The sequence below is a fragment of the Capra hircus genome, chromosome 14 (genome assembly GCF_001704415.2).
Source record: "Capra hircus breed San Clemente chromosome 14, ASM170441v1, whole genome shotgun sequence".
Lineage (NCBI taxonomy): Eukaryota > Metazoa > Chordata > Mammalia > Artiodactyla > Bovidae > Capra > Capra hircus.
The window spans coordinates 15,602,406-15,616,987 of record NC_030821.1 but is presented as its reverse complement, the minus strand read 5'-3'; the positions used below and the strand labels follow the sequence as shown (position 1 = coordinate 15,616,987).

General features: G+C 42.0%; 1 pseudogene across 1 annotated transcript; it reads left to right on the top strand.

The window, feature by feature from the left end:
* Positions 13,880–14,325, top strand: LOC102181405 (annotated as a pseudogene). The gene has a single exon (XR_001919099.1). The product of XR_001919099.1 is annotated as a 40S ribosomal protein S15a pseudogene (transcript).

Genomic DNA, 14,582 nt, shown 5'->3' with positions numbered 1-14,582 from the left:
GTTTTTAACAGTCCCTTCTGTCCATAGAGTGTATCCCACAGAGGATGTCAGTCAAATTACATGTTTTTAAGTCATTTAGAATAGTTCCTCTCTGGTGGTTATGCCCTCATCTGGATATACAGTTATGTTCATTTGTTTCCTTTCATTTTTTTGTTAAGTACTGCTTTTTCTTTAAGTATAAATTATTTAAATATTTACATGATCTAAGTTAAATCTACTAAACAAGGCAGATCTAAAGAAGTCTAGCTTGTGTTTTTTTCTTTTCTACCTCATTTCCTTCTTCTTTCATAGTAAGTATTATTATTTTTATTTTATGATTATCTTTTTTGTTGTTTTAAAATATAATCATTTATATTTTAAAAATATAAGCACATATATTTTTATACTGTGTTCTCCTATAGGTCTAGCATACTATTCTTTACTTAACAATGTATCCCAGAGCTTATGATAGCTGTCTAGAAATAGGGCTGCTAGATATAGGAAATGCAGATTTGAAGGCAGAAGAAAAAAGAGGGTTTGTTTCATTATTCCCTTCAGTATCCTCTTCTCCTTGGTACTTTCTCTGCCCCAATAGGAGCACTCTGCAAGATCCAGGCTCCCTGCTCTTTTTACTCTGCAGAGCTCACCCCCTCCTCCCTCTAACACTCTTGACCCTTTCCCCCAGTCAGCAAAGACTCAGCTATCAGGACCCTGTCATTAGAGCCACAGGGAAAATAAATCAATAAGTAAGAAAACAAACAAACATATATTTCAACTGGACATATTGTACATTTCAAACACAATATTTTGATCTTGAAGATATGTAGCAACAAAACTCAAATTGCAATGCCCATGTAGATAACCAGTGGCGATAAAGACCTATACAATTTAAATCTTCTGCATCTAAGCCATTGAAATCTGTGGCTTTGGCTTATAGATAAAAATTATTTTTTAAAAGAGTCTAATTGATTGGAAAGTAGGACTATTGTCCTTTAAACAAACTCCACAGAAAGAAATCAAGTTAAGTGTGATCACTTACATCAGCTAAAAAACTAAGATCATGGTATCCAGTCCCATCACTTCATGGAAAATAGACTGGGAAACAATGGAAACAGTGACAGACTTTATCTTCTTGGGCTCCAAAATCACTGCAGATGGTGACTGCAGCAATGAAATTGAAAGACGCTTGCTCCTTGGAAGAAAAGCTGTGACAAACCTAGACAGCATATTAAAAAGCAGAGACATTACTTTGCCAACAAAGGTCCATGTAGTCAAAGTTACAGTTTTTCCATAGTTATGTATGGATGTGAAAGTTGGACCATAAAGAAAGCTGAGTGCCAAAGAATTGATGCTTTTGAACTTTGGTGATGGAGAAGACTCTTGAGAGTCCCTTGGACTGCAAGGAGATCCAACCAGTTTATCCTAAAGGAAATCAGTCCTGAATATTCATTGAAAGGACTGATGCTGAAGCTGAAGCTCCAACACTTTGGCCACCTCATGTGAAGAACTGACTCCTTGAAAAAGACCCTGATGCTGGGAAAGATTAAAGGCAGGAGGAGAAGGGGACAAAGGAGGATGAGATGGTTGGATGGCATCACTGATTTGATGGACATGAGTTTGAGTGAGCTCCGGGAGCTGGTGATAGACAGGGAGGCTGGGTGTGCTGCAGTTCATGGAGTTTCAAAGAGTTGGACACGACTGAGTGACTGAACTGAACTGAACTTACATCAGCAGTTTTCAGTGCTCTTGTCCTCCTGAATATCTTCCTCCCGCTAAGCTAATCTGGTTGCCATCCTAACCAGGAATTACTTGCTCATCTCGATTTCAGTGCCATGAACACTTGCTTTCCACACTTGGAATGTCTTCTGTTTCCATCCACTGCCTTCATCAGCAGTTGGCTTAAAACTCACATTCTCCAGGAAGCTTGTCTGACCTACTCCACTCTGTTAGGATCCTTTCGGTTCCCCATATAACCTCAAATGTAGAGTTGTCAGATTAAGAAAATAATAAAACAGGATGCCCAGTTAACTTGAATTTGAGATGAATAATGAATACTTTTCCCCCCTTCCTTTTAACATGGGACATGTTTACACTAAGAATTAAAATTTTAACCAGGGGTCTTGCACTTTATCTGGTACCTCAAAGTCTTAAAAAACAAGTAAGCTCCAAATATTGTTACACTTGATTATTTTGTTGCTCTCAAAAATTTCCTATGAGTTACTTTATGTGTGTGCTTTGCCAAGTAGATGACAAACTCCTTGCAAGTGGAAATTGTCTCTGGTATTTGTAGTCCACCCCTCCACGCCTTTGCTCCGCACACTATGCTAGTCATAAGTTCTAAGTTAATGTTTGATAAATGAATAAATCCTCAGAGTGACCTTTGTTTTGATTAAAAGGAAATTTTTGAGTTAAACATAAAATACTATAAAAACTAATTTAAATTATTTTAAAATCTAATTTGCTAAGGTTGATTTAGAATAAAATCAGAAGCTATTATTATTAATGATTTACATTCTAGGATTTTTATCAATGAAATTATATGAACAACTCTTATTAAACATTATAAAAGTTGTGTCAAGTTGTGAGTCCTTTGTGTGAGTAGAAGTTATTTTCATTTACTGTATTTTATCCTTACAAAATTGTACCATTATCTTACCTGCAATATACATGTATATGAATTAAATTTGGTGGCTTCACTTAAAAAAATTGTACTAACGGTTACTTCCATCATTTTAATCACTAAGGCAATGCAAAAGATTGCCTTATGCAAGAACCAGTATCTACGTCATATTCTCAACATCAGCAGAGGGAGCCCAACTTCAGTTTTGCTGAGAATTCACTGACTTCTCCTTCCAAAGGTGCAAATGTAGAGGTTTCTATTTGAAGGCCATTCATTTGTTCTTAGTATTGAGAATGAGGGCGTAGGTGGAAAAGCTAATTGAGATAACTCCATAACCAGTAGCAAGTTTATGTTGGCAATCGAGTGGGGTGCAATTAAAGCTAATGCCATGAAAAACAGTTTAATTTGCTGTTAATTCTCTAAACAAAACATTCCCTATACATGTCAGGAATTTGACACGTTAATCTTTGTTTCTGGAGGAGCTGGCAAGGTTGTAAAGAGAAAACCCCAGGGGAGGGAGCTGAGGAATGTTTCTTCACTGGGACAAAGAATACAGAGGGACAGACAAAAAGGAAGAAGGGGTTTTGAGGGAAGGGTGGTTGGTGGAAGAGCAGAGGATCTCTTCTTTTTATCTCGTTGTTCAATCGCTCAGTCGTGTCCGACTCTTTGCCACCCCATAAACTGCAGCACGCCAGGCTTCCCTGTCGTTTACTATCTCCCTGAGTTTGCACAAACTCATGTCCATTGAGTCAGTGATGCCATCCAACCATCTCATCCTCTGTTGCACAAAGGAACTAATTGGGAAATGGTGTTTAAAACAAACAGGAAAAAAAAAAAAAAGCCCCAGAGAAACAGTGTGACTGGAGGGAACCTAAGAGCAGAATGCAGTTTTCTCTAACAAGAAATTGTCTGGGGCCAGTGGGAGGAAGAGGAAGAAAGACTAGAATGGAAGGAGCCCTTTTTAGCGCACCTGGAGGACTGGCCGGCTGTGGCGGGGGTGGGGAAACCAGCTGAGCCAGGCGGGCGTGGAAAGCAGAGCTGACCCCAGCTTTGGACTAACCTGGGCTGGGGAAGATCCTGACGACAAGTTGGAATTAAGAGTGGATATAAAGGAATGTTCAAAACAAGCTCTGGCGTGGTGAGAGGTGGAATCAAATTTTAAAAGAAAGTAAAAGGGAAAATTATTAGATATGTTGTAGACTTTGTTTTAAAACTTGATTTTTCTGGTTGTTGTCATTAACTAAGAAGTTGAAAAAAAGATATTTTTTTTTCCTGGAAACCAGAGTGGAAGATATAGTTCCAGATCTCCACGTATTTTAGCATATAGAGCCATCATCAGGATTTTTCCTCCAAATTACTAGGAGCTTTAATTAAAATATCACCTGTAATTTCACCACCCCGATATTGTCAATATAATCAATGTAACAGTTTGATATGTATCCTCCTGGAAAAGGCATGTGTCCATATATAGATATTTTGGGTATTTGAAAAAACAACGGTGGGACTTTCCTGGTGGTCTCGTGGTTAAGAATCCACCTTCCGATGCGGGGGAAGTAGGTTAGACACCTGGTCAGGGAATTAAGATCACACATACCGTGGAGCAACTAAGCCCGAGTACTGCAACAAGAGAAGCCCGTGTGTCGCAACAAAGATCCAGCACAGCCAGAAACAAAATGAAAATTAAAAAAAAAGACCATAGTGGCACACTGATAGTTGCTATCACAGTGGTAGTTAAGAGCTGCTGAGAGCTTCAGTTCAGTTCAGTCGCTCAGTCGTATCCGACTCTTTGCAACCTCATGAATCGCAGCATACCAGGCCTCCCTGTCCATCACCAACCCCCGGAGTTCACTCAGACTCGCGTCCATCGAGTCAGTGATGCCATCCAGCCATCTCATCCTCGGTTGTCCCCTTCTCCTCCTGCCCCCAATCCCTCCCAGCATCAGAGTCTTCCAATGAGTCAACTCTTCGCATGGAGTGGCCAAAGTACTGGAGTTTCAGCTTGAGCATCAGTCCTTCCAAAGAACACCCAGGACTGATCTCCTTCAGAATGGACTGGTTGGATCTCCTTGCAGTCCAAGGGACTCTCAAGAGCCTTCTCCAACACCACAGTTCAAAAGCATCAATTCTTCGGTGCTCAGCCTTCTTCACAATCCAACTTTCACATCCATACATGACCACAGGAAAAACCATAGCCTTGACTAGATGGACCTTTGTTGGCAAAGTAGTGTCTCTGCTTTTGAATATGCTATCTAGGTTGTTCATAACTTTCCTTCCAAGGAGTAAGCGTCTTTTAATTTCATGGCTGCAGTCACCATCTGCTGAGAGCTTAGTACATGCTAAATGCTCTTGTTGGGTTTTCTTTGTAATACTGCATTTGATCCTCACAACAACCCGGTGAGGTAGTAATATCATTCCTATTTTGTAAGTGATGCTCAGACAGGTTAAGAAACGTGCTCAGATTCACACAGCTAATAGTTGGTATTTGATCGCTGACCGTCTGACGCTAGAGGCTTTTGATCCTTATAGCAAATTATCTTCCTTATCACCGTTGGATAGTCTGCTTTCTTTCCAATTAAAAACTACATTTAATGGACCTCCTTCTCTGTCAATACAGAACTTCATCATTAATAAATCGTCACAATGTATGTACTCAATCTTCCATGAGTGGACAGTTTCAGTTGTATACATACATCTGTATTCATTTATTCCATTATTTTAATAATGTATTCCTACAAGTGGGATTTCTAGGTTAATTGCTTTTTGGAGTAACACTGTAATTTCATTTTGAGAAAGAATTTCAATGAGTGTTCCACCAGCATTGGGTTCTGAAGGCTTTGCAAGCTAGCTTTGAAGCGGGACTCACACGTCAGAGACTCACTGCTGCCACCTAGTGGCACCATCTCTAAATTGTAGTAGCCACATTCGGAGGTCGTTCAAGAACTCTCCAGGGAAGATGTTGAGCAAAACGTCCTCAATTTTTCGTTACGATAAATATTATTGTGATGATTACGTTTATTCATATTTAATTCACTTCATTTGGGAATAGAGTCATAGAAATTCTATGCACTGTCAAAGGTAAAAACATTAGTTTTTTTGTCTTATAAATGTAATATGTATTATAATAAAGCATGAAAACTACATTGAATTATAAAAAAAATAAAATGAGCAACTTCATCAGCCAACAAAACCACTTCTAAGGGACCATTTAAGTAAATTTTAATATTTGAAAAAATAAGGTTAGTGTAATAGATGTACACAGCTTAATAACCTGCTCTTTTTTCAAGCTCATTTTTTGAGGAGGGGTTATAGCTTACTGGTCTGACTGCCTCCTGGGGCTCTTGAGATCAGGAACTTTGCCTTCTTTACTGTTATGATTAACACCTGCAGTAATGCTTGGCTAATACTGGTTGACCAAGCAAGTTTTGTAAGAGCTGAAATCAGCGTTGTTTTTTTTTTTTCTCTCTCTTTCTTTTTCCTCCCCACTTATATGAGGTTATGTCTCCTAGGCTATGCAACGCTTGATCCTACCTTAAGAGGAAATAGTTGCAGTATTTTGATGGGCTGATTATTTGGGGCTGTTCTGAGCTTTGTTCCCCCTCTTCCCTTTCCCTTTACTGCTTTCGGTAGTCAGGGGCATGAGAGACAAAAGGAACCCCCGGAAGAGTAGGGGTGAGAGAAGTGGGCAGCCAGGTGAGTGAGCGGGGAGAGCTGGGGGCCGTGGTCCACCCGGCATGTCCTTGTGGCTGCCCCTTAGCCAGGCCCTTGGCCTCCGGGGCTGTAAGTGAAGGGGCTGGCCTCTGGGGTCTTCTGCAGCCTGAGCGGTGTGGGAGTCTACGGTCCCAGCATCTGTGTGGGGTGGCGCCTGGGGGGTCACCATGGGGAGGAAGCTGGGTGAGGAATGAGGCCCGAGCAGAGAGGTGGGGACAGGGCTGGCTGTGTTAGAGTGTGACCCCCCCTTGTGGCACAGGCCCCCAGCACACACGGAAGGTTCACTTCAAGTTTTGCTTTCTAAACTCTGGCCATCCTAAACTTTTTGCAAATGATTTTTGAACAAGGGACCTCACATTTTCATTTTGTACTGGGCCCTGCAACTTGTGTAGGTGATCCTGGGGAGGGAATAGAGTAGAGGAGGGGACAGAGACAAGATGTGGCGTCGAGGGGGGAAGAGCAGAGTGTGAAGAGAAAGGGGCACGGGGCCCCCCTGCCTGGTGGCTGCCACACAGATGTCCAGTCCCCCGAGTTCCCACAGCAGGCTCCACCCACTGCCTGAATCCTGGGGTCCCTGTCCGCCTCCTCGTGTTTCCCGTAGCTCCCACCCAGCCATGCTTTCCAGAATCTACTGTTTTTTCCCCTTCACAGAAAATTATCATCAGAGAGCCTTCATTTAGAGGAGTTGTGTGTGTGTTTTTTCCCTGTGAATTCAGCAGAATTTTCAGCTTAATAACACTAAATATTTACACCAAATATTTTGAAGGATAGACTTATGTTTACTTTGCCCGACACTTATGCTCAGACCTGAAGAATCAGTAAGTTAGAAAACGTCTATCAAGCGTGTGCTCCTTGGCTGGGGGCAGAGAGGCCACGCCTACCTACTCAGGTTGCCTACCTGCACAGGTGATCTTTGTCTCACCAGCCTCAGGAAGGCCTGGAGAGACTCCAAAGGCGGGCTTTCAAGAATTTGTGGCAGCTCACTCTGCAGAGGTGGAGAAGGCAATGGCACCCCATACCAGTACTCTTGCCTGGAAAATCCCATGGACGGAGGAGCCTGGTAGGCTGCAGTCCATGGGGTCACTAAGAGTCCAACACAGCTGAGTGACTTCACTTTCACTTTTCACTTTCATGCATGGGAGAAGGAAATGGCAACCCACTCCAGTGTTCTTGCCTGGAGAATCCCAGGGCCGGCGGAGCCTGGTGGGCTGCCGTCTATGGGGTGACACAGAGTTGGACAGGACTGAAGTGACTTAGCAGCAGCTCTGCAGAGGAGTGAGGCTGTGGAGCCTGGCGACAGCAGTCTGGATGTTAAAGTAGGTCTGGAAAGACAGAAACCATGATCTCTAAATTTAACCAGTCATTTTTTACAGAATCCCAAGACATTTAACTCTCACACTGCATTGACAGATTACCTGTCAACATTAAAAAAGAGTTGAGGGTTAAGGAACCATGAGATATTTTAATAAGCATTATTTATTTATCTTAAACAACTTGCCAAGGGCTGTGACTGAGGTTTAAATATATTATTTCACATAATCCTAACAACCCAGTGTGGTAAGTAGTTACTGGTCTCATTTTACAGATTTTAATCTCAAATGCAGAGATTAAAAACATGTGTGTGTGTGTGTGTCACTGAGTCATGTCTGACTCTTTTGTGACCTCTGGTGGACTGTAGCCTGCCAGGTTCCTCTGTCCATGGGATTCTCCAGGCAAGAATACTGGAGTGGGTAGTGATTCTCTTCTCCAGGGGATCTTCTTGACTCAGGGATAGAAACCTGGTCTCTGGCATTGCAGGCAGATTCTTTCCTATCTGAGCCAGCAGGGAAACCCCTAAAAATATGTACTAGGTTTCAATAGTAGAATCAATATGCAGAGCATTTGTTGAGGGAAGATAGTCCTTAGAGAAGATGGAGATAGCTGAATTCCCATTTACTTGACTCATTCCTAGACAAGTAAAATGACACTTGAGATCCTTCTCTGGCTTTGAGTTTCTTCTGACCTTCTGTGCTCTGTGTGGAAGTCAGGGGCCTGGAGGTGAGACTTTCTTAGACCTCTCATCTTAGACTTCTCAGATATCTGCCTATCTGAGGCCTCCCATCTCCAAAAGGAACCGGCAGAGCGAGATGTTCTGTAGTGGGGGATCATGATTACCTCTCTTTCTTCACTGGCTACTAATTGAAATTCAGTATTTCCTTAAGTTACAAATACAGGCCGCAGACCACAGTTTTCTTGGCAGTATTTGAGATTTTCTTATCAATAGAAACCATAGATTTTTTTTCTAAAATTTTTTTATTGAAATATAGTTGATTTACAATATTGTATAAGTTTCAGGTGTACCATACAGTGATTCAATTATATAAAATTCTTTTTCAGATGCTTTTCCCTTATAGGTTCCTATGTAATATTGAATATAGAAATCAGATATTTTCATTTCATTCTGGTGGTAGTTGTGAGGGCAAACTTGCTTCAGCTGTGTCTGACTCTTTGCGACTGTATGGACTGTAACCCACGAGGCTCCTCTGTCCACGGGGATTCTCTAGGCATGAATACTGGAGTGGGTTGCCATATCCTTCTCTAAGGATCGAACCCACGTCTCTTATGTCTCTTGCAGGCAGGTTCTTTATCACTAGTGCCACCTGGGAGATGTCTCCAAATATCTACTCTCTTCTGCTTTAGATTGACAGTAGTTGTGAGACTTGTGACCAGGTCTTGGTTTTTAATATATATTATTCTGTTACAAACTGTAAATATTTTGTTATTATTGTAAAAATATATAATATGCCACTTTAACCATTTTTAAAATGTATAATTCAGTGGCATTAATTACATCCACACAGTTGTACAGCTATCATCAGGTTTTAAAAATATTTTGATATCTATATTTTAATGTAATAGGTTTCCTTGTAATTCTGTCTTTTTTTTAAAAATATACACTTGAAAGCATTTGCCTCAGACGGGGTTAATATGGTTCACCAGACATAGAGCTCTGGAACCCCAAAATGGTAAAACCCCCCAATCTATAAGCTCTTCCCACTTTTTAACTCCTATGACTATATGATTCTAAACCAGTCAAGCCTTCTCTCCATAAATGAGGATTATAACGTTTCTCTGCTCCATCTATGTTAGGGAAATTAAAATGGAGGAAGTCTTGCTCAGGCTTCAGAAGCAGGAGAGCAGGACTCTGACCTGCTTCTGATCTGCCTGGACACTGCCTGGATTCCGTGCCTGCCCACAAGCACAGCAATTCAGGCGACGCAGATGAGAAAGGCAGTGGGTCTTGGAATTTTTGAGCCCTGAGGGTCTGGCCACCTCCCTGGGGTCTAATGAAATCCTATGACTCACAAGGTGAAACAAACAGCATTGTAAAAAGGTGTAGGCAAAACCAGACCGCATATTTGCACACAAACTGATGCTATCAGTGTGGAACCTGCGGTTTTAAGTGGGGGAGAACCCCCCAAACTGCAATTTGCAGTCTCGCGGGTTGGGTGGGCATACCACCTGGGCCCCTTCCAGGTTGGGGCTCCAGATTGCTGTTCATGAGGGACTTCCCAGCGTGGCTCAAGTCTGGATGTAGGTCGACCTAACTTGGTGATACATATGCTGTTACTTTTCCCTATTGTTTCGTTTCTCTTACTGATTGTAAGTTGAAATTAAGTCAAATAATCTTCTGTAAAAAAATTGAACTTGTGTATGTGTGTAACGAGTGGTTTCTTTTGTTAACAAATCGTAAAATGAAAGCAAAATTTTTGGCAAAACAATCTACTCTGGGGGATTGCCACTCAACCTGTAGTCGGATAGTCAGCAGGCGGGCCGGCAGGCCCTGGGCCTCGCCCTCAGCAAACCATTGCTGTTCCTGTACCGTCTTCCGCATGTGAAGACTCTTGGAGGTGCAGGACTCGGGGTCACTTGTGAGCAGGCTGGAGCCCTCCCTCTGAAAGCCTCCGGTGAATGTGGCTCTCAGGAAGGGTCCCCCCCTTCACTTCTGTGCCAGAATCAGACCAGCAGGCATCTGCTTCCCCTGGGCCGTTCTCAGGGACCCCGTTCGCTGGTGAGTGTGAATGCCCCTCAAGTGTTATAGTTGGGAAGATACCCATTTATTCAGTTCATTCCTTTTTTCAATCATTTGTTCAGTCATTTAATAGAAATTTGCCGAGTTCTTATGTGCCAGGAGACTTCAGTGAAGAAAGAAGGTCAAAGGTTTTGCTCTTTTTTGTTTTTAAGTTAATTTTTATTTGAGTACAGTTACTTTATAATGTTGTATTAGTTCCTGCTGTACAACAGAGTAAATCAGCTATACGTATACATATATCCCTTCTTTTTTGGATTTCCTTCCCATTTAGCTCACCACAGAGCATTTACTGGAGTTCCCTGAGCTATACAGGAGGTTCTCACTAGTTACCTGTTTTAAAGATAGTATCAATATTGTATATATGCCAGTTCTCATCTCCCAATTCATCCCCCCCGCCTTGGTATCCATACATTGGCTCTTTATGCCTATGTTTCTATTTCTGGTTTTCAGTCAAGATCATCTATACCATTTTTCTAGATTCCACATATATGTGTTAATTAATATACAATATTCATTTTTCTCTTTCTGACTTTACTTCATTTTCTATGACAGTCTTTAGGTCCATCCACATCTCTGCAAATGATCCAATTTTATTCCTTTTTATGGCTGAGTAATATTCCATTGTATATGTGTACCACAGTTTATGGAGTTTATATTCTAGTAGGGAATAAGGAAGGGATAGATACTAACAAAAATTTAAAAAGTGCATGGGTGATGGTGATGATGACTGTTGGTAAAAAATAGAAGTAGGGGAGGGAGGCAGGAAGTGCCGTTGGGGGTGGGTTGTAACAATCCCTAGCGATGGAAGTGGGTTGACTGTGGAGTGAGCTTGAGGAGGACGTGCACCGTGAGCAGCAGAGACGGCCCTTCTGCCACCTTTCTTTTCGGGACCCGCCTGCCTGCAGGGACATGTGTTCCCCAGCTGCCTCTGGAGGTCCAGCACCTTCTGTGACTTGACTCTCCAGGGGCACCGAGGCGCCATCATCTAAAGCCGGGTTCTTGGTTTAGCCTTGTCAGCTTTAAGTGTGATGTTTTCATCTCCACATGTGGATCCTTTAACTTCTTGGTTGGTTCAGAACGTGGGCAGGAAAAGGGGATGCTATTTGTTGGTGTTCCATTCAACTCCCCCGATGGTTTTATATTTGAGCTTTTGATGCTTAACCTCCCTTCTGAATGTGAGTCCTCCAGGGCAGGAAGGGTTGGCCCTTTCCTCTGCCTGAGATAACCCTACTGCCTGGGAGAGTGCTTGGCACAAAGAATATACTCCCTAATCTTTGTTTACTAGATAAGTTTCATGTTAAAGTAAAAGTCACTGACTTTTGGTTGTGGGTCATCAGAGACTTACCGTGCTATAGGTCAAATGAACTGTAAGGGCAAAGGCGATTTTTTGGTCTGAAACTGCCCCTATTAACCTGTAACTTGTGTAAAGGGATAATAATCCTCTTCATGGAACAGATATTTAAAACATGCTTTTAGACATTATGAAATCTTCTGAAAAGCAGGGTATTAAGTGATTTTTTTCCCCACACAACTCATGTCAACTTGACAGCTCTCATAGTCAGCATTGTAATTTATTTGTGAAGTCCAAGATGAGTCAGTATTTAAGATTTCTACCATTATGCCATTGAGCATAGCCTGGAATGTGAAATAGTACACGTGGTATCTCAAGATCTTTAGGTATTTGACAACCAGTGATTCAGCAGACATGCCACTGTTGCATACACATGGTGCTGCACGTTGACTTGGTACAAAGAGATAAGTGAGATACACCCTCAGCCAGCGAGCTCCTGGGAAATGGGGCTGTGAACTAGTGTGTGTGCACGCTTAGCTACTCACTTGTGTTGACTCTTCCTGACCCTATGGAGCCTGCTCAGCTCTTCTGTTCATGGAATCCACCAAGCAAGAATAATGAAGTGGGTAACCATTTCCTTCTCCAGGGGATCTTCCCAACCCAGGGACTGAACCCCGGTCTCCCACATTGCAGCCAGATTCTTTTTTTTTTTTTTTTTAATTTTTTTTTTTTTAAATTTTAAAATCTTTAATTCTTACATGCGTTCCCAAACATGAACCCCCCTCCCACCTCCCTCCCCACAACATCTCTCTGGGTCATCCCCATGCACCAGCCCCAAGCATGCTGCACCCTACGTCAGACATGGACTGGCTATTCAATTCTTACATGACAGTATACATGTTAGAATTCCCATTCTCCCAAATCATCCCACCCTCTCCCTCTCCCTCTGAGTCCAAAAGTCCGTTATACACATCTGTGTCTTTTTCCCTGTCTTGCATACAGGGTCGTCATTGCCATCTTCCTAAATTCCATATATATGTGTTAGTATACTGTATTGGTGTTTTTCTTTCTGGCTTACTTCACTCTGTATAATCGGCTCCAGTTTCATCCATCTCATCAGAACTGATTCAAATGTATTCTTTTTAATGGCTGAGTAATACTCCATTGTGTATATGTACCACAGCTTTCTTATCCATTCATCTGCTGATGGACATCTAGGATGTTTCCATGTCCTGGCTATTATAAACAGTGCTGCGATGAACATTGGGGTACATGTGTAGATTCTTTACTATCTGAGCTACCAGGAAAGCCCCTAGGTTACATAAAAAACCAATGGGGTTTTATACATACTTAGCTCTATTTTAAAGGCATTTTTAAAAAACACATTTATTACAACAACCTGGCAGTGTAGCTACTGTTACATTCCCCACATTTTACTGAACATGTAACAAGAGCCTTGGGAGACATACTGTCTTCTTTTGGAGCAAAGAGCAATTTCCCTGAATTCAAGGTTCCTCTCCTGTAAGCGTGTGGCAGGTGCAGACTTTTGTCTCTCCCTGCCAAGACTGGGGCTCAAGGAACCAGTATAAAACATGCTGATACTCTGGCTACTGCAGTTCTTGTCGGTAATAAACTGTCATTTATTTCTGACCCAGGAGTTTCATATATTCTACCAGCATCTATGAAAGTATGGCAGGCTAAATTGCTAGCTTGCAAGTAGGGTACCATCTCAGATTCTTCATAGTTCTCGATGCTCACGCAGGAGGAAGTTGAAAGACAAATGGTTCAATAACTTACCCGAAGTCCCTCTGCCAGTAAATGGTGGAGGTGGATCTAAACTCTTGTAGTCTAGGCTGGTTGATGAGATTGTTTTCAGGCTTATGCGGTTTGAGGGGCCTTGGGCCATCTAAATGGTGGTAATATCCAACATGTCCTTGATCACATAAGGAGGAACCCAGGACATAGATTCACATTTGGGAACCACATTTGGGAGCTCGTGTTGTCACTGAGATGATGAAGTAGGGACTGAATGTGTAGATTCCTCTAAAAGCTTGGCTATAGAGAGACAGAGATAGGTTATGCTAGAGAAGGATGTAGAGGCAACATCCACATTTTGGTGAATTTTTAATTTGAGATAGACCTGAAGATGCAAAAATATTGTTGGAAAAGAACCACTAGCAGGATGAGATTGAAAGTAGAAAAGAGCTCTTTCCGCCATCTTTCCGTGCCACCATAATGGTGCGCATGAATGTCCTGGCTGATGCTCTCAAGAGTATCAACAATGCCGAGAAGAGAGGCAAACACCAGGTCCTTATTAGGCCGTGCTCCAAAGTCATCCTCAGGTTTCTAACAGTGATGATGAAGCATGGTTACATTGGTGAATTTGAAATCATTGATGATCACAGGGCTGGGAAAATTGTTGTGAACCTCACAGGCAGACTAAATAAGTGTGGAGTGATCAGCCCCAGATTTGATGTACAACTCAAAGATCTAGAAAAATGGCAGAATAACCTGCTCCCATCCCGTCAGTTTGGTTTCATTGTACTGACAACCTCAGCTGGCATCATGGACCATGAAGAAGCAAGACGAAAACATACAGGAGGACAAATCCTTGGATTCTTTTTCTAGGGATGTAATACATACAAATAAAATGCCTCAGAGGAAAAAAAAAAAAAAAGAAAGTAGAAAAGAGAGAGAAGATTTGGTGGAAATGGAAATGGAAACTAATGGAAACTAATGGAAGCCAGATCATACCTTTTCCACTGAGGTGGGAAGCAAGGAGGGAAAGAAAGATAAGGTGCTGATATGTATGTAGGTGTCAAGATGGGATAGGAAGTTAAGGGAGCCCTTTTCTGAAATCAGCTAGGTCACTTCCAAGAGGAACGAGGGAGGTGTTTGTGCTGGGGTTTCCA